We start from the raw sequence: 21242 nt of genomic DNA, 5'->3' as shown, positions 1-21242 counted from the left end.
GTGTGTGTGTGTGTGTGTGTGTGTGTGTGTGTGAACCACAGCCATAACCAAACTGCTGGGTGCCTGTCTTCCAGGTTATGAATAAATGTTTCAGTGCACATTGATCTCATGAATAATGTACATCTTATGTCATTCAGCCCATGGAAATCAATAGCTCCACAGTCCCAGAGAGTATATCTCTGAAATTCAGAGCATCCTTTCCAGGGGAACCTTTACTTCAAGGTCTCGTTACTTTTAAAGAGGTTTACAGAGATCGAATCAATGCACTAGCCAACGTCTAACCCTGAAGTGGCTGTAATCTCTATTGAGTTATTTTTACTGGTGTCTTCTTCTCGTTCATATGGGTCCGCTTTAAGTGCTTGGGCAATTGTTCCTGGGTCTTTTGGCATTGGAACCATTAGCTTACCAATTTTCTATCCAGGGACCTCCTAAGCTTTTGTGGATTCGGTGGGCCAGTCTTTCCAGTTTGCCTAAGGCTAAAATAACAGTGTGTGGAGCTATGTGGGTATTTATGAATAAAATATATACTAGCCTGGAGATGCTGACTGATCTCTCCTATCTGCCATAAATCTTTAATCTGAGTCCCCAAACTTTGAACAAAGCAAAGGTCATTCCGCGGCCTATGAAGGGCAATAAAGCCTTTACACCATGAAACAGGCCAACCAATCAGCCTCCTGCCGGCTTTTAGCAAACTACTGGGGAAACATTTTTAGTTTGATCGGACAAAGTTGTATTCATCTATGAAGAAAATCCAACATTCTCCCTGCATGCCTGCAGAGGAGCAACTCAGCACAAACTGGGAGTAGGTATGTTGGGGACTCAACACTGTACAGCCACTATACAGTGTAAACAAGGGATCAAGCTTATCTAAAGGGAGTAATTAGTTTAGAAAACAATTGTTTTGATCTAAATGAGCAAACCATCCTTACAGGTCTCCAAAGAAGGTGGTTGGTTTTGAATGTGATGATGACCTGAAATGGCTTCTTGGTTTACAACCCTGTTTACAAAAAAGTTGCTGAAAATGCAAATGAAAACCGAATGCAATAATGTGCAAATCATTTAAACCCTATATTCAATAAAAGTGTGTACAAAGACAACATATCAAATGTTGAAACTGAGACATTTTTATGTTTCTTAAAAAAGATATGCCCACTTTGAATTTGATGCCAGCAACACATTTCAAATAAGTTGGGACAGAGGCAACAAAAGACTGGAAAAGTAATGTAATGCTAAAACTAAACCAGGTGAAATCACACAACTAATTAGGTCAATTGGCAACAGGTCAGTAACATGATTGGGTAATAAAAGATCATTCCAGAGAGGATGGGCCTTTCAGATGTGAGGATGGGGAGGGGTTCACTACTTTGTGAAAGACTGTGTGGGCAAATATTTGCAAATAATTGCAAAGAGTTTGGGGATCTCATCATCTACGGTACATATTATCATTAAAAGATTCAGAGAATCTGGAGAAATCTCTGTATGCAAGAGACAAGGCCGAAAACCAATATTGGATGGCCGTGATCTTCATGCCCTCAGGCATCACTGCATTAAAAACAGACACGATTCTGTAGTGGAAATTACTGCATGGGCTCAGGAACACTTCTGAAAACCAGATCCAGAAGATCCAGAACCGCCGCCGCCTTCTCTGGGTCCAAGCTCATTTAAGATGGACTGAGGCAGTGGAAAACTATGCTGTGGTCTGACAAATCAAAATGTTTAATTCTTTTTGGGAATCATGGACGCCATGTCCTCTGGACTAAAGAAGAAAGGGACCATCTGACTTCTCATCAGCGTACAGTTCGAAAGCCTGCATCCATCATTGTATGGGGGTGCGTGGCATGAATGAATAAAAATAACTAAATTACCAAAGTTAATACAGAAAAACAAAACAGAACAACCTTATAAAAAGGAATGGATTCAATTCACAGTCCCATCGTTGTGGTGATAGATTATAGCAGAATAAACAATGTTGTTTTAAATAAATTGAAAATTGAAAATACAGGAATTAACAGTGTAGGTGTTGCTATCATTCGTGATGTTTTTCGTGATGTTTCAACTGGATGCTATCATTCAGAGTTGTTATTCAGCGCCTCCGTTTTGGCCTTAGAGTATAATAAGGTATTAGATAAACATTAGATAAACATTTCAAGACACCCAAGGACAAAAGTTGCATGTGGGAGAGAAAAAAGTGTGTGTATGTGTGTGAGAGAGAGAGAAAAATAAGAAATAATTGCTTAAATTAAGCAGGAATACCTGCCATTGCTTTGAGACAAGTGTTGCCTGTAAGAAGACAGAACATTCAGAACACAAGTTATGTACTCTAATTCATCTTGTTTTTCGGCCTGCACCATGCTGCCTGAGCTAAGCCATACAGGAAGTATGGTGTGTTGTCCATGTGGGTCATGCATAAAAATGATAAGGTGGAGTAGAAAGAAACAGGACTGGAGGATTTCACCTATCAAACGTAGTATATTATTTAAAAAAAATTAGGAACATGTCTTCGAAATGCATGTACCACTACTGAAATGAATCCTGTCCAATGCTCTTCCCAACCATGTTAACCCATCAACGCCTAACAATGCCTGCAATAATGTCTTAAGTATGCTTACGTCTCAAAACAGGTTGCACGCGCCCACTGTTTTTATTTGATGTGGCCTCTGAAATTAGATCAAACAGATCAATAAGTTCAGGGGGAGGTGTTTGAGGAGAAAGGTATCGATGTGAGCAGATGACCAAGGCTTTTCCTCGAGTTTGCAGCCATGTTCTCATTGCATTTTTATCTGGATACCTTTCTAAGCCTCGCTGGTTTTAAACCTAGTTTCAGATGTCTTTTAGTCTGCCCTGTGCGATGATCTGAATGTGAAGTAGAAATACCATACTTGGTATTCCGCACATGTAGGACATTTTTTTCAACCATCTAGATATCCATAGTCATACAGTAGCTTCGCCAAAACCAGATTCTCCACTAGAAAATTAGGAAAGGCTAATAAACTTATTTTGGTTAACTGGAATCAAGACATCATTCAAAGTGTCACCCATTTCAAAACCTGCCATACAGACCTGATTACAATTGTATTTTCATCCTCCAGGAAAGACAAACAAGTATTGTATTAAATATTATGGTTTAATTGAGATATATATACTAATGAGAAACATTTCTTCATGTGCTTTTTTATTGCATTATCTTCATTATTAACGATGTTCTGGATGAGAATGGTGGAACTGTGTAAAACTGGATGCTAATGAAAATATCTGGGAAGGTTTGCTCATTACAAATTTACAACCAACTGATTATGGCAATAAGCACAGAGACTGAGAAGGCAAGCAGAATAGGGAAATGCAGGGAGCTTGTCAGTCTGTCCTATATTAAGAATCATAATTGGCTGAAAACAAGTAGCACGAATAGAAAAACATACGCATATACTGATTCCATTTGAAGAGAAAAATGTTAATGACTGCGCCAAAGAGAAAACCGAAGAGTGTGCAAGACGTCCTTGAGGTTCCAATCCCATGGCGCTGGCTGTATGAGTGCATACAAAAACCACACTTGATTCAACAATTAGAGGTTTTTAATTAAAATTATTAAAGAAAGCTCTTGATATCAACCAAGGATGCATTTGCAAATACACAGACATGCTTGTCTTTGCACTGTCACCCAACAAATGCAGGAACTGAACCTTCTTGTTATCTCATATTACCCTCAGTCCTCCTTGGAAACTTTTTTCAAACCGAATTTTGGGATTTCCAATATGTAATTAAGGCAGTGCTCCATCCTTCTCAGATTCAGGACAGTCGAGGTTGAGATATGTCTTCAAATGTTCTTATCAACCAGGCAGGCTACACCTGAATCATTGCGCGCTGATTTCACCTGGTTTAGTTTTAGCATTACACTACTTTTCCAGTCTTTTGTTGCCTCTGTCCCAACTTATTTGAAAACTCTCTGGCTTTCTACCTGATCGACCACGCAGGAGCTCAAGATGTCCCCAGGAGAGCGCGTTGGGCCAAGGCAGCCCTGTTCAATTACTAAACGGCCCAACGCGAATGGTACTAGCTAACTGCATCGCTGGTGATGGTGCAATGTAGATCCAATGTTAAATCACAGGTCACCTCAAATCTGTTTGACTTCCTCAGTTTACAGATGGTAAACATGGAAGAGATGGTCCACCACAAACCGGTAGTTAGAGTCCAGTACAGACAGGTGGTTAGAATCATCTTTATTATAATAAGCCTTTAAAATAAAAATGTGTAGACTAACAGTACATTAGTGTATGACTCTGAATGTGATCAATAGGCTTATCACAGGGTAACATTCTGTAAGAGAAGTCACTGCAACTCAGGGTTCTCCCCCAAGATTGTGTTGCACCTGAGCTCATTACTAGTCCTGAAGAAATTACTGCCTTTAATACCAAGGTAATAGAATACAGAAACCAAACAGTAGATAAGGTGCATTAATTGTCAAATCCTAGAAGAATTATTTAATCAAATTCAGAACAGACTGATTAATGCACAGAAAAATGTGCTCCAACCACAAGCTAGTTTTAAAATAATACATGCTCCTTGTCTTAAATTCCAGTCCTATATTTTGGTGTTTAGAATAGGTTTTAAAGGAAACAAAAGCATTGTTTTGATGAAGGACAATCCTGCCCACTAAGTTTACAGTGAAGAACGTTAGTTAAGTATGAGCACTATCTCAGCTAGACATTAAATTCCAAGTTTGAAACCAAGTAAATTTGATGAAATTGGACTCAAATCTGCTAATACATGCCATGGTACACATTTTGGAGAAGCCTTTTTGGGGAAGCCTTTTTGGGGATGGTGTCGCTACCACCAGTGGCCAACCATTGCAGACTGCATCTTTAAGGACTCTTTTAAAAGTCAAAACAGTCCTGAACAGCCCTGAGATTAATGTTTAATTCATACAAATAAAACATGGGCTAAAACATGTCAACCTGTCTGAGGTAATATCGGAAAGGTCAAATGAAGGGCCAAATAAAGACACGCATGAAGTAGGTTACTTCAGAAACAGTGGCATATATATTTATTTGTGGGCACACATTCCCAGGACCTGGTCACGTCACATACATGGACTGATCATGACTATTCTGACCTTCAATAATGACACATCGAAGAAACTGCCAAAACGGTAGAACTGAAACGGTTACCTGGGGAACGGCTACGTCGCTCACACCCTCCAAACTGACCAAGTGACCGTGTCGGCATGGGAGAGTGATTGATTAATGGCAATATGGACAATGTTTGCCTCATTTAGATTTTGGCCACGGTGGCCTTTTCCTCTTTATCGGTGGCATTGACAAATGCGATGTTATGGATCAGCGTAGTGCTCTGGATCTTACCATTCATAAAAAGAGGCTCTCCGTGTGATTACTTAAATGCAGAGGGATGGGTACAGAGAGACGCACTGAATTGAAGCAGCCATCGCGACTTAAAGCAATGATCAGTCAGGGCCCTAGTGTAAAGAGCACTAGGTAATTCTGTGCCACTGACTCGTAAAGCCTGACTGCTTCACTTTTAATGGCGCTACGAGGGAAAAAAACGTAATTCAATATTTAACACGCTTTATTGGCAATTTCAACCTGAGATTCATAGCTTTAACACGGAAACTGCTCCTTCGGTTCACGTTGGATCCTTCCAAAGCGTTTCCCTCCTGACGATCTCCTCGCAGTGAAGAATCCCGCGGGGGGGCGCCGCAGCCTTTAGCCGTTGCCCTGCGGACCGTACCCACGGTGCCACTCTTCAGGAGGAGTCAACCTCTCCACGGAAGCTGCCGTTGAACCGCGGACCGTACCCACGGTGCCACTCTTCAGGAGGAGTCAACCTCTCCACGGAAGCTGCCGTTGCCCCGCGGACCGTACCCACGGTGCCACTCTTCAGGAGGAGTCAACCTCTCCACGGAAGCTGCCGTTGCCCCGCGGACCGTACCCACGGTGCCACTCTTCAGGAGGAGTCAACCTCTCCGCGGAAGCTGCCGTTGAACCGCTTCATTATTGATGTTGGCTCCCAGGCAACGGTTGGCATCCGATCTGAGGAATGTCGAACATCTGACATTGGCGTGGTACGCTCCATCCCCTGACACGATTAAACATTGCCTTGGCATTTGGAACACCGTCCTCAGAGCTCCTGTTTAACATACGATGGCGGCGTACGCCGTCTTCCCAGCTTTTTGAAAAGGCGCGACGCCACGTCCGTGCGGTGCCGAAGCCTCTGCAGGCGACGCTGCTGTGGTAACGAATTCAAAGCTGACACTATGAATCCATTATTTTATATCATCGCCAGTATGTATGAGCTACCGACCGGAGACTTGACTTGGCAGTGTTTATAGCATCAGTGTGTGTGTGTGTGTGTGTGTGTGTGAGTTCAGTGTTCAAAGAAAATGTGCACAGTATGCTTTTCTAATTACAGTGTATGATTATGAATGTACAGAATTGTTTGTCACAAATACACTAAGGAGGCACCAAAAGCTGGTTTTTTTTTCATCTATCGCGTAGGCCCTTGAAGTCATGCTGGCGTATACAGAGGTCTTGGTTTTATGAATTAAACAAGAGTGGTTCGTCAAACGGCTTCAAAGGTCTGTGTCAAAGTCGAACAGTGAAGGCCAGGCGTCCTAGAAGCTGACGTCATCCTGGCCCTGATGACGTCATCAACATGCTCATCGACACAAACATGATCCGAAAGTTCTGTGACTGGCAAATCAACAACAGTAATAATGATAATATAATTAACTGAGAACATTCTCGTGTACAGCAATCAGCGTCTTTCAGCGTCCAACCATTCTATCTGCCAACTGCTGCCCCTTTTGCCCAGAGAAAACAAAAACTAATTTGAACTTTTGCTCTCTGCATGCCAAAAAATGCTGACCCTAAGACCTTTGTAAGTTCTCTCTGTATGTTTGTCTTCATCATTGTTCCCCAAGTACTTGAAGAACTTTTTAATTGCTGGTGTCACTGTTTTACTTTTCGGGCATCCAATTATTGGACTTCAATGGCTTTTTTAATAAGGGGCTCTACGAGTCCATTGTGAATAATGCTAAATGAAAGTTTCACTGGAGTTAGTGAACAGGATGTTAAAAGCACAAAGTCCCTGAACTCTGATTGGACAAGTGAGTTCTCTTCCCACAATACCACTTTGGCGCTGCTTTAACTGGAACACATGAAAACAGTGGCAGGCTCTGGGGACTCGTCTTCTCCATGTCTTTACCATCACTGTCCCCTGGCTCATTACTCACATTGATTAATCTCCAGCCGGACGGCTTCCTTCTTAGTGTCTTTATTGTCTCGTTTGTTTGTTGTTTGTTTTTTTCGCTGAGTAATGCGGTGCGCGTTGGCCAAGCAGGAGTCAGCTGTTCTGCTCAGGATCGGAGCGAGGTGTTCTGAGATAATTACAGCCCCCACTGTTTCTACAGCTGTGACAGGGATATTAAAAGTAGAGAACGGGCCGGAGTAGTAAAACAGTTTGCCAACTTTTTCCAGTATTAACTTTTTAACTTGATATTTTAAAACTTGGGGGAAGAGATTGACCGTATCTAGGAAGGCCACAACCGGCGTCCGTTCCAAAAGGGGATCAAAGCCACACGCTGTACATGTGACTGGAACTCAAAGCCACACGCTGTACATGTGACTGGATCTCAAAGCCACACGCTGTACATGTGACTGGATCTTAAAGCCACACGCTGTACATGTGACTGGAACTCAAAGCCACACGCTGTACATGTGACTGGAACTCAAAGCCACACGCTGTACATGTGACTGGAACTCAAAGCCACACGCTGTACATGTGACTGGAACTCAAAGCCACACGCTGTACATGTGACTGGAACTCAAAGCCACACGCTGTACATGTGACTGGAACTCAAAGCCACACGCTGTACATGTGACTGGAACTCAAAGCCACACGCTGTACATGTGACTGGAACTCAAAGCCACACGCTGTACATGTGACTGGAACTCAAAGCCACATGCTGTACATGTGACTGGAACTCAAAGCCACACGCTGTACATGTGACCGGGACATGGAAGATTCTCTGCCACACCCCAGACCGGCACGCATGTTGGTCTAATTGCAGTGTGAGTAATGGGGTGTCAATGCAGAGGAGAGCTCTGTAACTCTGGTCTTCATCTGGCCTGGTGTCTCCTGGCCCTTTCTGTACTCCAGCAGATAAGCAATTAATGAAGGCCACTGATTGGTCAGATTATGCAAGAAGTGGGAGGAAGAAAAAGGACAGGAATAAACAATAGTTATCTGTGTTCAGTGAATCGTAGGAGGGACTTAATTGAATCAAACAGCAGCACAAAGTAAAGATGGATCGCTTCAACATTTATATTGTGTTGGTGCTGATTGGTTTTGAAAGAGCAGATTTTGGCAAAGTGTGGGCTGGCTTATCGTTGAGGAAAAAGTTGTTGATCCCAATCTATATTCTGTCACATTGTGTCCATAACCCATTAATCACTTTTCATCGAGATAACCTTCGAAGGCTCAATCAAACGTCTCACTGTCACAGCACAAATATCATGTCCTTTAGCTCACACACTTCACTTATATGTAAATCAGTCATCTGTTTATGCTCTGGTAGAAAACATGAACATTTAGTTCACTTGCAGAGTTTTTCTGCCAAAGGACATAAAATAACAGCAGGAGAGACAGATGTGTTGAAGAAAATACTTATTCTTTTCCTCTCTTGGATGTGGTGATTTGAAACGTCTTGCTGCTCCCGTCGCACTCCCTCATTTTGTTTGCGCATCAGTCACCCAGAGAACGCTTTCAGAAGTAACATCTGAGGGCAGTTTTTTTTTGGCAGCTTTGAATCTCGCATCGAGAAAACAGATGTTTTGAAGTTTAACCTCTCACTTTGTCAAATGTTTCCACAGTTGTTCAAATCAGCTTGTTCACCTTAAAAAAAAAAACTGTATTTCTGTTGACAAAATATGTAATACTTTTATTATACAAAGGTATAACATACGTGATAAGTTACACCTTCGTATCTCAAAAGGGATGAGGGATGTCTTGACGTACATTAGTGATGTGGAATCTTCATTGTCTAGTCATTGAATTAATATAGGACTTTATATGATAAGTTTCTCTATCTAATCTATAGGCGCCCATCATACTACAAGGCAATGAAAGCCTTTGACTTGTATATCCACTTTAATATTTTATGTGGTGACCTATTTTTTTTTTACAGTGCACATAATGCATTTGTCTGTGTGTTCCTACATATTTGAGCAAAACAAATGTCGGCACCGAGCCCTGATGAATGAACTGGATGAGTTGGAGAAGAGTTTTCCTGCTTCGCCTTGGCGTAACCATGGAAACCACAGCAGACGTAATGGCTTTCCCCGAACTGTCGCATCAAACCCCTGGATGAAGGCAGACATTTCCATAGCAGATCACCTGTGATTTATTCATCCTTGGGCTGTGAAGGAGTTCAGACGTTCGGGTGACGAGCCCCGCGTTCTCCATTAGGCATTTGTTGAGTCTCGGTTTTCGACAGGACCCCCACGTTTCCCCCCCCCCGAGGCCCGAAGTTCACCACGTCTAGTCACGTTTAGGACAATCCTGCGTTGATCTTCGTATCCATCTTCATGCGCTGCGTCTGTCTGTGAGTGTGCGTCAGAGCGACCTTTGGCCGCCTGCCCCCCCCCCCCCCCCCACGATGGGCCTCGCGTAAGGAGCCCCCGTCCGCCTGTGAATGACCGGAGGCGGCAACGAGGTGGCCCATTCACTGAAACACTGCTCTCAGGGAACGCTGGGCGTCGGGAGGCCTTGGTCGTGCCATTCAACACGAATGCACTTTTATTCATCCGTGTATAACGTTTGAGTCCGTCGATTTCATGCTCAGACCTCTTTGAAAAACAGACAAAGAAAAATGTTGGACTACTGTGGAATTTTGTAGATAAGCTACAGTATATGAGTTGTGATGCAAGAGTGTAAGTATATAATGGTTAGTCATTTAAAGATGATGAAATTATTGATTTTATATTATATGGATGTGCTATATAATAAATACTTTATATAATAAAATACTTGAACAGGACCCACACCTCACTCTATTATAGATTCTCTTGAAATTCTGTCTCACACACACACACACACACACACACACACACACACACAAAGCTCTCCAACTCCACTCGCAACTGCAAACCATTTGTTGGGCACGGTTGAAACCATTGTGTAGTTAGCTGCTAATCTTTTCCCGTTGACTGGAGCTAAGAGAGGAAATTAGGTTTCTAATGAGCGCTGCAACATCATTCAAACGAGCGTGATCAATCTTAACAGAACGATAGTAGTCAGCAAGCAGCCAAGCTCTCCTTTACCCTCATATCATATATCATGTCATGTCATATCATATCATAACATATATCATATCATGTCATATATCATATCATAACATGTATCATATCATGTCATATATCAGGTCATGTCATATCATATATCATGTCATGTCATATGCCATATATTCTATCATATCATATCATATCATATATCATATCATATATCATATCATATATCATATCATATATCATATCATAGCTCTCCCTGTAGGGACACAAAAACATCCAGTCTTCCCTGACCGTAAACCTGAACTTAAAAATCTTTCCTTAACCCAATGCCCAAAAACCTAACCATAACCCTGATCCCAAAAACCTAACCTTAACCCTGATCCCAAAAACCTAACCTTCACCTTGATCCCAAAAACCTAACCCTAACCCTGACCTAAAAACGTGTACGGTCACATGCACATACCCACAGTTTTTACATTGAAGTTATTCAGCAGACGCTCTAGCAGACACATACTTTGGCCATGCTTGTCCCCCATGGAAATCCAACCCGGATCCTTGGCATTGTAAGCAATTTACAATAAACGGTCTAATTAACAATACAAAGGACTCTATTTGACACCCGGGGTAACCCCCCCCGCACCCCCCCCCCACCCCACCATCCCCCCGTCCACATTCTCCTCCCGCCAGGCTGACCAGGACCTCGCTGCTGCTTCGCCTCTTCTCTTACTACACACACCTGCAATCTGAAGGCCACATTCTGTGATGTTAAAGGCCTCCCATCCCATAATCTCCCAGGCATCCCTACACACACACACACACACACACACACAACAGTGTCATTACGGCTCATAATGACAGCTCGGCAGCGCCGGCGCCCCTGGGGAGGACTGTGGGCGTCGGGTCTTGGCACTGTGTTGACTGGCATTCTGAGCCGTCACCAGGAGTGGGTACGATAACCAGCGCTTGGAGGGTACCATCCTAAAAGGGCGCCCGGTAATCTGTCCGACCAACACGTGTCAAAGTGAAATCCGGCCGTACGGGAGCTTAGTCCCAGTGTGACGTCTGCACTGGATCGGCGGTACCTCAGGAAAACGCAGGTTAATGATGAGGAATTGGTTTTTTAGCTGGTGTTGATGGTGATGTCTTACTATGACTAGGACATGATATGTGTGATCTACCGTGTGTGAAGAATCCGTCAGTGCTTTTGGTGAGTCTCTAATCTCCTGGTGATGATGCGTGACACTGCGAGCAGTGAACTATGTGGTGAACGACTGACCGACATTTCGCCGCAGACGACCACAAGACGACGCATTGGTATATAAAGCATGTCGCAAGATGTTTGCAAGATGCATGTCGCAAGAGTCGTGATTTAGCGCCCGGACTGAAAGTCTGCTAAAGTTAATGAGTGACACAAGTAATGAGCACTGCGACACGACACGTTGTCTTTGAACGACCAGTTATAACCGCTGCTGTTATTTTTTTGTATCGTTTTCCATGCCGGATGTGCCTACGCGGTCTGAGGTGAACAATGTTAGCCTTTGCAGTTGGTTCGTGGAGACGCTGTGACTTCTGCAGGACGTGGACCAGGAAAAGCATAGCTGTACCTGTCAGTCCCATATGCATCATTAGTAAAACGTTCGTTCAGCGTGCACCACATTCATTTTACGTTCTTGTAACATTAAACGGTGTTTGTTTGACATTCTTACATCCTTCGCCCGACTTTCATCCTATATTCTTTCGACATTCAACACCGTGCGTTCTAGATTCTTGATGAAAATGTGTACAATGTTCGTAATACCTTCTTACAGTGTTCCAACAACGTTCCTTCTGCTCTGCTAGAATCCACCAGGTCAGGCCGTAGTGATGAATATGAACATAGATGGATGTTCTCGGAATAATAGATTGTTAGACTTGTGTAAACGACAATTTCAGATTCTAAAATTGTCTGACCAAGGTGTAGGTGCCGGTCTAACGGTCAGGCCCATAATGTACTCTCTCTCTCTTTCCACTTCAGGGACTTTTCATTTCATCTCTGCATCTCTAATGGGGGAGTCTGTGTGATTGTCCCAAATGCCCCCCCCCCCCCACCCCCCCTTTCTAGTTCCTATGGCACCCATTTTGAGCAGAGCTCTGGTTTAACAGCAGCGCCGTAGTGCTGTGAAATAGGCAGACAGGGTGGTGTTTGAGACCCGGCCCGGGTGGTGTGGATCTGGCACTGATAGAGCTGAGGGGCCCGGAGGATAAAAGTCCATCTTCCTCTCCAGGATTTATTTCCCATGGTGCCACAGGGGCCAGTTGCCCAGCCAAGCGTCCTTTGTGTATCATCACTCTTTGGGTTTGTACCCTGTCATTTTTAAGACCAGATGAAACATATACGAACACACACACACACAAACATACACACTGTCCTGTCCATCTTCAGTTCCTTTCCTGTCCACTCTACGACTGCGCATGAGCAATCGTACACCAGCACACATTGACACCGCTCTTGACAGAACTGGGTGGATTCTATGGTGCTAGGCAACAGTGCTCTGGGGTTTCAGCCCAATCCCCTCGGGCTGACCAGTTTACTGTGGAGGAAGGGCTGTTGGCCGATGGGTAGTGGGGCTGATGCCTTATAGGTAACTGTAATTACAAATGTGCATTTGCTTCCCTTGGCTTCCAGTTATAGCGCACCTTGAAGACCAAGGCCAGGTACTGAGAGGAAGGAGGGGATATCTACGAATATGCCCATCCCGCCAATCCTTTGCTGTGTCTATGGGGTGGTTGATTTATTTCCCCACACTGCCATCCGTTTTGACACTAGCTCCCGCTGTGACTTTTACACTCTGCTTAACTAGACCTCTCTACACACTATCTACAAAAGCCCCTTCAACTTGACACTTTCATCACCACTCCAGCATAAAAAAAAACTAAGGAGAGACAGTCGGACTACATAGATAATGACTGCCATTATGGCGTGAGGAAAAACAGCATTTCCTGGCTAATTTCTGTGTCAGAGGGCATCTAGCATTTGGGCTGATTCCATAATGAGAGAGTGTAGGTCTAAATTGCTTAATGGAGGTCAGTGGACACATTCCTATGTGATGGTAATGCTGTTTGTCGAATTCATTTACATCTCAAAGCTCATTTAAAATGTCTGCTCTGGTTGTGGACATTCTAAGTCAGAACTGATTGATGTACTTTCCCTTCTCATCAGATGGTCCCTTTAGGGAACTGTCTGTCTGCTTATATATGACTCAACAAAAAAAAATCTGCAATCTGTTTTCAACTCCTTGTTGTTGCCCTCAACCCGTACTGACCTCACCTGACCTTATCCCCACTCCATCACTGCAGTTCGTCCAAGTACCAGTCCAGATAAATAACAGAGACATTGTGACATGTCATTATCGGCTCGTGTCTGAGGGGACTTGCCACTGGCTCTCTGTTCTGATGTCTTCTGTGAGCTTGATCCGAGGATCAGTATGTTCAGATTATATTGGATTCTCCGTGGCTCCTTTAAGTTTAGTTTTTTCTCCACCACTTGTTTCCTGTAGTGCCGACAGACCTCAGCTGGTGAGCGGGCAGGCCGGGGAGTTTGCTTGAGGGACGGGAAGAAAAGGATTTAATTGCTGTCTTTCGGTCACCTGCTTATGCTGAGTTGGCAAACCACCTCACTCGTTGGACGAGTGAGGTGAATTTCAACAGATAACTTTCCCTGTGCTTGTCTACCCGCTGTGTTATCTTAATTGAAACAACGGTTCACCTCCCATCGATCGCCTGGACCCGAGGTAGCGTTTGCTTGGCTGGCCTTGTGTGCTCATCTAACGAGCCAGATGCTATGGACACACTGGCAAAAAGTGCATGTGTTGCAAAAATGTGCGATTACAAAAATGAGCATTATTTGGTCAATTGTAAAAACAGGAGCTATGAGGCACTCTGTCGCTGTAGGTGGGAGAGATGTCTGGTGAAAATTGAACATTGTCGTGCTTCGTGTAAAAGTGAATTTAAGGTGGAATGTAGTAAAAACAAGCCCCCTAGTTCCTTTGTAGTTTTGGTAGCTTTAGAAAGTATCTGTTTTTGCTTGTTAATAATCAGACTGCAACCTCTGGCAGTAGTAAATTATGTTAAAAATCAGTACATTCAAAGACATGCTGACCTATAGGACTAGTTCTACAACGCTTTGGTAAAGCTGTTTCCTGCTGTCCCCCATGGCCAGTGGAACACACAGATTAGGCCACAGTGCCAGTCAGAGACACCATGTCAAATCGGATCGCTTGACAATTCACGTTATGTCACGATGGATTGGAGGAAATGGCTGTTTTGGGTTTGTAAAAAGCCTGAATTCGCTTTGTCTTCTAGAAGATGGTTGTCGCTCCCCTTTGGTCCTCTTGCTCATTCTGACTAACTCCAGTTCCTGTTTTGTCTCCTGACCCATTCACATGCCTTCTACAAGCTGCTCTACTTTAAAACTCTGTGAGCCATTGTCAGGAGAAAAACCTGAGAGGGGGAGCATTGAGTTTTTCAGTCTATCTGTTCTCCCTAGTGAGGTGACCGGCTTGTCAGATTCCCTAGGTGACGTTTCTATTTCTCACATTCTGTGAGGGAAAAAAGGGATGACCTTTTCTCTTTTTCGTTCCAACGATCTCTCTGCCATCTCCCCCCACCCTCTTCGTCAGTCTGTGAGGGTTGAATCGATCATGAGCTCTGGGTGTTTCTTGCACATTTTAAATCTGCTTTTTGCACTCTGGTTTAAAATCATTTCGGACTGAACGCGCTCCGGTAAATGCCACCGTTTTCATTTTGTCTACAAGCCTATAACACAGCATGTACGTCCTGCTGGAAATAGTACGAATTCTGTGTCGAATCCAGACGTAATTTCCTTTCACAACGAAACTCCTGGAGGCTTGTGAAAGTAATTTTTAGGCTCTTGTCAAACTGAGATTAAGGCCTAGCCAGCACAAAAGAATGTTTTGTGTGCCTGGCTGTCGGACTGAGGTGTATTTCAGTGGTCTTTTCTCGGTGCGATAGCCATTAAAGTGTCTACCGTAAACTGTGGACGCTAGTCCCCGTGTTGTAACACCTGCACCTTTTGTACATTGTAAATACAGACCCAAACATTTGGAACCGCAAAGTCTGCATGCATGTCCGTTCGTTCATCCTTGCTCCTTCCGTTGTCCTTTCCGGCAGCCGGGACAATCTCCGTGGCGACCGCCGAACTACCGCGCCTATATCCATGTCTGAACGTTGCATAAGCACCTCCCTGAAGAGAACAGATTCATTATTTCCTCCAGAATTACGTTCGGGTTAAATCACACGGATGATCGAATTTCTGGCCCGCAAGCAGCCGGCCGCTCGAGAAGCCGGGGTGTGTGTGGCGTTACGTAACGCGTATCATGCCACACATTCGTGTAATTTGGCTCAGAGCTAGCGAAGTGCTGCAATGTTGTTGACTGTTGTCCCGTGTGTGTGTGTGTGTGTGTGTGTGTGTGTTTCTCGTTTCTGTGTTTGTGTGTGTGCGTGGGGTGCGATGGGGGTGGGGTTCGTTATACAGACGGCAGAAGCTCTTCCGCGCGGTAGAACCTCATATTGGATTAACTCATGGATGTTAAACAACGTGTTCTCATTTCTCTTGAGGAACGGTATGAGGGTGGATGGGTAATCCATTCTGGGTGGTAAACAATGGTTGGGGGTTAGCTGGATGGGCTTAGCAGGATGGGGTTAGCAGGATGGGGTTAGCAGGATTGACTTAGCAGGATGGGGTTAGCTGGATGGGGTTAGCTGGATGGGGTTGGCAGGATGGGGTTAGCTGGATTGACTTAGCAGGATGGGGTTAGCTGGATGGGGTTAGCAGGATGGGATTGGCAGGATGGGATTGGCCGGGCCATTGCTCTATTCTTAGGAGTGAGGGAAACAGATTGAGGATGGAGAACGATGGAGTCAAAGAAGAGATTATGAGAATGATTTAGAAATCCAGAAACAGAAAGATAGGGCATTTACATCTGAATCAGCACACCTTCATTCATCAAGTTTATGGACTCACCAAGTACATGGACTCACCAAGCCCATGGACTCACCAAGCACATGGACTCACCAAGCACATGGACTCACCAAGTACATGGACTCACCAAGCACATGGACTCACCAAACACACAGACTCACCAAGCACACAGACTCACCAAGCACATGGACTCACCAAGACTCATAGAAATGCATCTGGTTCAGGTCTGCCCATGCTGCCTAAGATAGACCACATATAGTGATGGAATATACAACAAAGTTGACATAGGATTATGTAGTAATGAATGGTGAGCATTAAAGATAATATTAAATAATGAGATATTGCACTGTTTAATGTTTTTTTCTACACCCTTAAGTAAATCTAGTAGAATTACAAGACGTTCTCATAGTCTTGCCATGAGGTTGTTGCATAGTCCAATATGGCATTCAGTGAGTATTACTTATTTTGGACAGTTACATCCATGAGTACATAATGCATGGATGTACAGGAACATTTTACATTTTAGTCATTTAGCAGATGCTCTTATCCAGAGCGACTTACAGACATTTGCTAAGAGCCATGTGAAACAAGCGCACAGTTCAGTAGGTAGTGCATCTCATCGATGGGTTTGTTAACGCCAAATGTTAGTGCTGGAAAGACCATTCGAACAATGAACAAAAAACCCTATGAAGTTACCAAAAGACAACAGACAGAGGTTGTGGCAATGGAACTACTTTAAGTAATCTAGGAAAAGGTGTTTGTTTTTTCCCAATGTTTTTTTAACGAGGCGAACTACTCTGGCCTTCATGACATCCGCCCGAGGCGCTCAGCGAGTTGATGAGGGAGGCGAGTAATGAGAGAAGGTCTCCTGAGATGGTCTGGAGAAGGGAGGACGGGATTGGGTCAACAGGGTATGATGTTGGGCTGTCTGCCGTCACCAGCGGCGGGATGTGGTCTGGTAAGAGCGGCGAGAAAGCGGTTAATGTGTGGCCAAGTTTAACAATGTGACCAGTGAGGGAAGACCGGAGGGAAGTTGGCAGGTTTGGTTTCCTGGGATGAGAGGAAGAAGCCTGGTATTTTGAGCGATAGAAGGTGGCTTTATCAGCCGACAGGGAGGAAGAGAAAGTGGCATTTAAAGGATACTACATCATTCTGGAGTTTTGTTTTCCTCCTATGAGAGTCGCGGCACTTGGAAAGTGTGGAGAGTTAGGGTGGAAGAGGTGGACTCTGGAGACAGAAAGGAGGAGGACTAAGGAGACGGGAAAGATGAGAGGAGGAGAGAGCAGTTGGGGAGGGTGAACGAGTGTTGTGCTGGCATAGGGCGCTGGAGACTGTGTCGAGGAGGAGAACAGAGAAAGAGAGAACGAGACAAAGAAGTGGTCGGACACCTGGAGTGGTGTAGTGGGGAGAAACCGACGAACAGCGTCTAGTCAAGATTAGATTGAGTGCATTGCTCTGCTTTTTGTGGAGGATTTGACCAGGAAAGGATGAGGTCAAAAGAGGAAAAGGAGTGGGAGAAAAAAATTATTGGAAAGAAACGAATCACAGGCAGATATTTGGAGGGTTGAAGTCATCCAGTATTATGAGTGGTGATCAGCATGTCAAGCTCACTGAGGAAGTCACCAAGAGCCTGGGGCGGGCGATAGATGACAACAACGTCCAGCTTGAATGGAAAGGTCACATTGACAGCATGGAATTCAAAAGAGCAAATGTGCAAGAGGGAGGAGAGAAAATCTCCAAGTTGAAGAAACGTGCAACCACCGCTGCGACCAGATGCTTCTGGACCACGGGTAAACACAGAGCCAGGGCTGTAGCCGTCAGAGTCAAGAGCCTGGAGGGCAATATTAGAAAGCATAGTACATCAGTAAATAATATACATGGATGTATATAATCAGTATAGCACATGAGTATATAATATACATTGATGGACAGTATCAGTATGTTCAACCTAGCCATTTTGGTTAGGGTTAGGGCTGGAGGTTAGGTTTGGATGTTTGGGTTGGAGGTGATTTGGTGTGGTGAACAATCTTATCTTGTCTTATCATATTTCAGAAAATTGCTGAAGTCATGCTGGCACACCCTGAAGGGATATAACCAGCCAACCAGCCAGTGTAAACTTTAAGACAAATACCTTCAAACGTATATACATTTTATGCAAACCAAAACATCTGCCCTCGTGACTACTTTGGTCAGTGTAATAACTTGACTGTACCCAATCGGCTTGCAAGATTTCTATCCGATTAGCTTTTACGCCGGCTAAGCCCTTTTTAAAAAATACATTTTTCTGCCTTTTCACTCACTGAGACAGACTAGGAGTCAGGGGAAGTTAGAAAGGGACCCGGCCCGTTTCCCGGGGTCACGTACATTGGGACTACACACTAACATTGAGCGTTTAAGTCATTAAGCCAATGCTCTTATCCAGAGTGACTTATAGTAGTCATTTCATACATTTTTCATACTCTGGCTAAGCCTTTTACATTAGCACTGCAAGGCTTAGAACGTGGCTTTCAGCATCTTTTGGATCTACAGTAGAACGCTGAGTCCCCAAGTGAACCAACATTTCGGGAAATAGCTTATGTAGGATCACCTAAACAGTATCAAAGAGTACGCAGTCACCTTAGCCACCAAGCTGGCCAGCCCGGGAATTTGTCCATACCAGTTTGTTAGCGTAGCCTTAAGACTGTAGTTAATCACAGCCTATCAACAGCGTAGAGAGGGAGAGGACGGCCAGTGGGAGGGGGGCCAAGGGGAGGAGGGCCAGGGCAAAGAAGGGCCAGGGGGAGAGTTTGGAGGAATTTTTAATATCTTACCTCATCCCAAAAAAAAAGAACAAATTTGTGGAGAGACTTCAGGTAAGGGGGCATCTTGAAAGAATAATCGGGGAAGAGGTTGCGTAGCTATCGGAGGTGTTCGGCCGTATGGGTGCCGTTACGCAGCGCCTGAAATGTTTCTTCTCGGCCCCCGAAAAGGCAGTTATCTCTAACGATGTGCAGGAACATGGGCAGTCATGGGCGACGAGTGCAACAGACTCCGTTACTGTACATCCATATTACTAAGGTAGGACCAGGAACCTTGCCTTAGGACGGCAAAGACGAGAATGTCCTGGCCAATTCCGCATTGCAACGGGAGAGCGAGGCGCGGAGCGGAGCCCCCCGCGGACATGTTTCCATGTGGACCGAGATGTTACCGCTGCCCAGGACACAGGTCTGACCGTCCTGTAGCAACTCCACAGCCTGCGAACCAGGTAACACGGTTTCCACACAACCGCAAGCTACTGCTCACAATTTAGTTACAAAATGATAAAAGGAGATGTAAACGACCCTCTCTGTCCAGGATTTCCGGGAGGTGCGTTAAGCACACTAGATGGCACTGTTTAAGAGATCATTCGGCGTTCGGCATACAGAGAGACTGATAATTGGACTGAGCGTCCTCATCTCCTGCTGTCTGCCTCCACTGAACACGGATGCAAATTGCATTCAAGTGTCATGTCAGGTAGAACTCACTGAGTTATCCGTGGCTGGTGAGTAATCTTCAGAACAATGCTATTTTGAGAAATGCCGGAGCATACTAGGTTTGGGATGGATAAAAATACAAAGGCGTTCGTGAAATAACACACGTACCCACAGAGCTTTGTAGCGACTCACTAGGCTTTTGCTTGATGCTCCCTAATTTGGACTGAACAATATAACTCTGTTTATATCATAACGTCCAAACAGTACACAAGCAACGCTTTATTTAGCAAACCCGTTCTTTACTGCTCCTAACTGTAGCTTGGCCACCTTATGCCCTGAGTGTGGTTGTTGATCTTGTTCATTTTCGTGTGGAAATATTTCAAATCACCCACGTCTACTTTTGACGGCACAACAGATGGTTGTGTGTCCTCTATATGCACCTTCCTTGGATGAAAACCTGGGCCTGTCAAAGTCCAGGCATGTCGGGCATTAAACATAACTTTATCGGCAGCTATTCAGTAGGAAACATCCAGCTGAGATTATTTATATTCCAGTGATCAATCAAGATGGTGGGGCTAACAAATTCTCACAAAACACAAATCAACATTCCTCTGTGACAGCATGCCACTGGGGCCATTGATCCTATACATTTGTTCTGGATATACACTTTTTTTGATGTCTTTTATTGTGAAATACCCATAATGATAATCTGGCCACATTGATTTAGTGGCATGCGCCTTAAAGGTGCTCTGTAATAGCAGAAAATGTCCATAATATATCTGCTGTAATAGTGCAGAGGAATTCATGCTTCAGGCTAAACCTCTATAAAGGTCTCAATCAAAATTTCTGGAACTGGCAGCATAATAACAAACAGCTAGTACTGTGCAAAGATGTGTGTATATATATATATATATATATATATATATGTATATGTATATGTATATGTATATTGGGGCATTTCAGCTGGACCCCCCCACTGGCACACCATTGGCCACAATCAGATTAATTTTCAAATAAAAACCAGTCATCCTGTCAGTCAGTCTTTAAATCTGTAGCTCCAAAATACCACATGTATGCATTCAATCTCAGTCTTATCAGAAACAGGGCAGTTGATTAAAAATATTAATACAAATGTATTGTTTTGTTACGACTATTTTTGTTAATTCATTTCCGAGTTAATTGCTTTCTTAACAAAAATTAATTACGAGGCTCCACTAGGCTGCTAAGGGAGTGTCTCAGTGAACCTGAAGCAGGTATGTCTTAATACAGTGACATTTGTCTAACTTCTGAATGGTTGCTTATTCTTAATTCACTACCTAAACACACACCCATCTTACTTTTGCAAAGACCTCATAGACACACAAATATGTTTAATAACTAAACTAATGTATTGTATCATGTAAGGGGATGGGATATTTAATATACAACACTGTTACCTGTGATAATGAGGAAATGAAAGACTGGCCGCAACTCTTGAGTCGGAAAAACGTCCAGTTCGACATTCACCCATGA

General features: G+C 44.0%; 1 protein-coding gene across 5 annotated transcripts in view; it reads left to right on the top strand.

Moving 5' to 3' along the window:
* plch2a (phospholipase C, eta 2a) overlaps positions 1–21242 on the top strand; it is a 135007-nt gene that overhangs the window by 40042 nt on the left and 73723 nt on the right. Inside the window, exon 1 of one of the 5 annotated variants that reach the window (XM_034295902.1) lies at positions 15630–15645. The exons of the other annotated variants lie outside the window; for them this stretch is intronic. The gene's annotated coding sequence lies outside the window, so the exon portion shown is untranslated. Of the gene's footprint in view, positions 1–15629; positions 15646–21242 lie in introns of those variants that run through there. 5 annotated transcript variants of the gene reach the window in all.

The sequence above is a fragment of the Esox lucius genome, chromosome 12, assembly GCF_011004845.1.
Source record: "Esox lucius isolate fEsoLuc1 chromosome 12, fEsoLuc1.pri, whole genome shotgun sequence".
Classification (NCBI taxonomy): domain Eukaryota; kingdom Metazoa; phylum Chordata; class Actinopteri; order Esociformes; family Esocidae; genus Esox; species Esox lucius.
The sequence above is the reverse complement of the archived record's forward strand: the minus strand, read 5'-3'. Positions and strand labels throughout refer to the sequence as shown.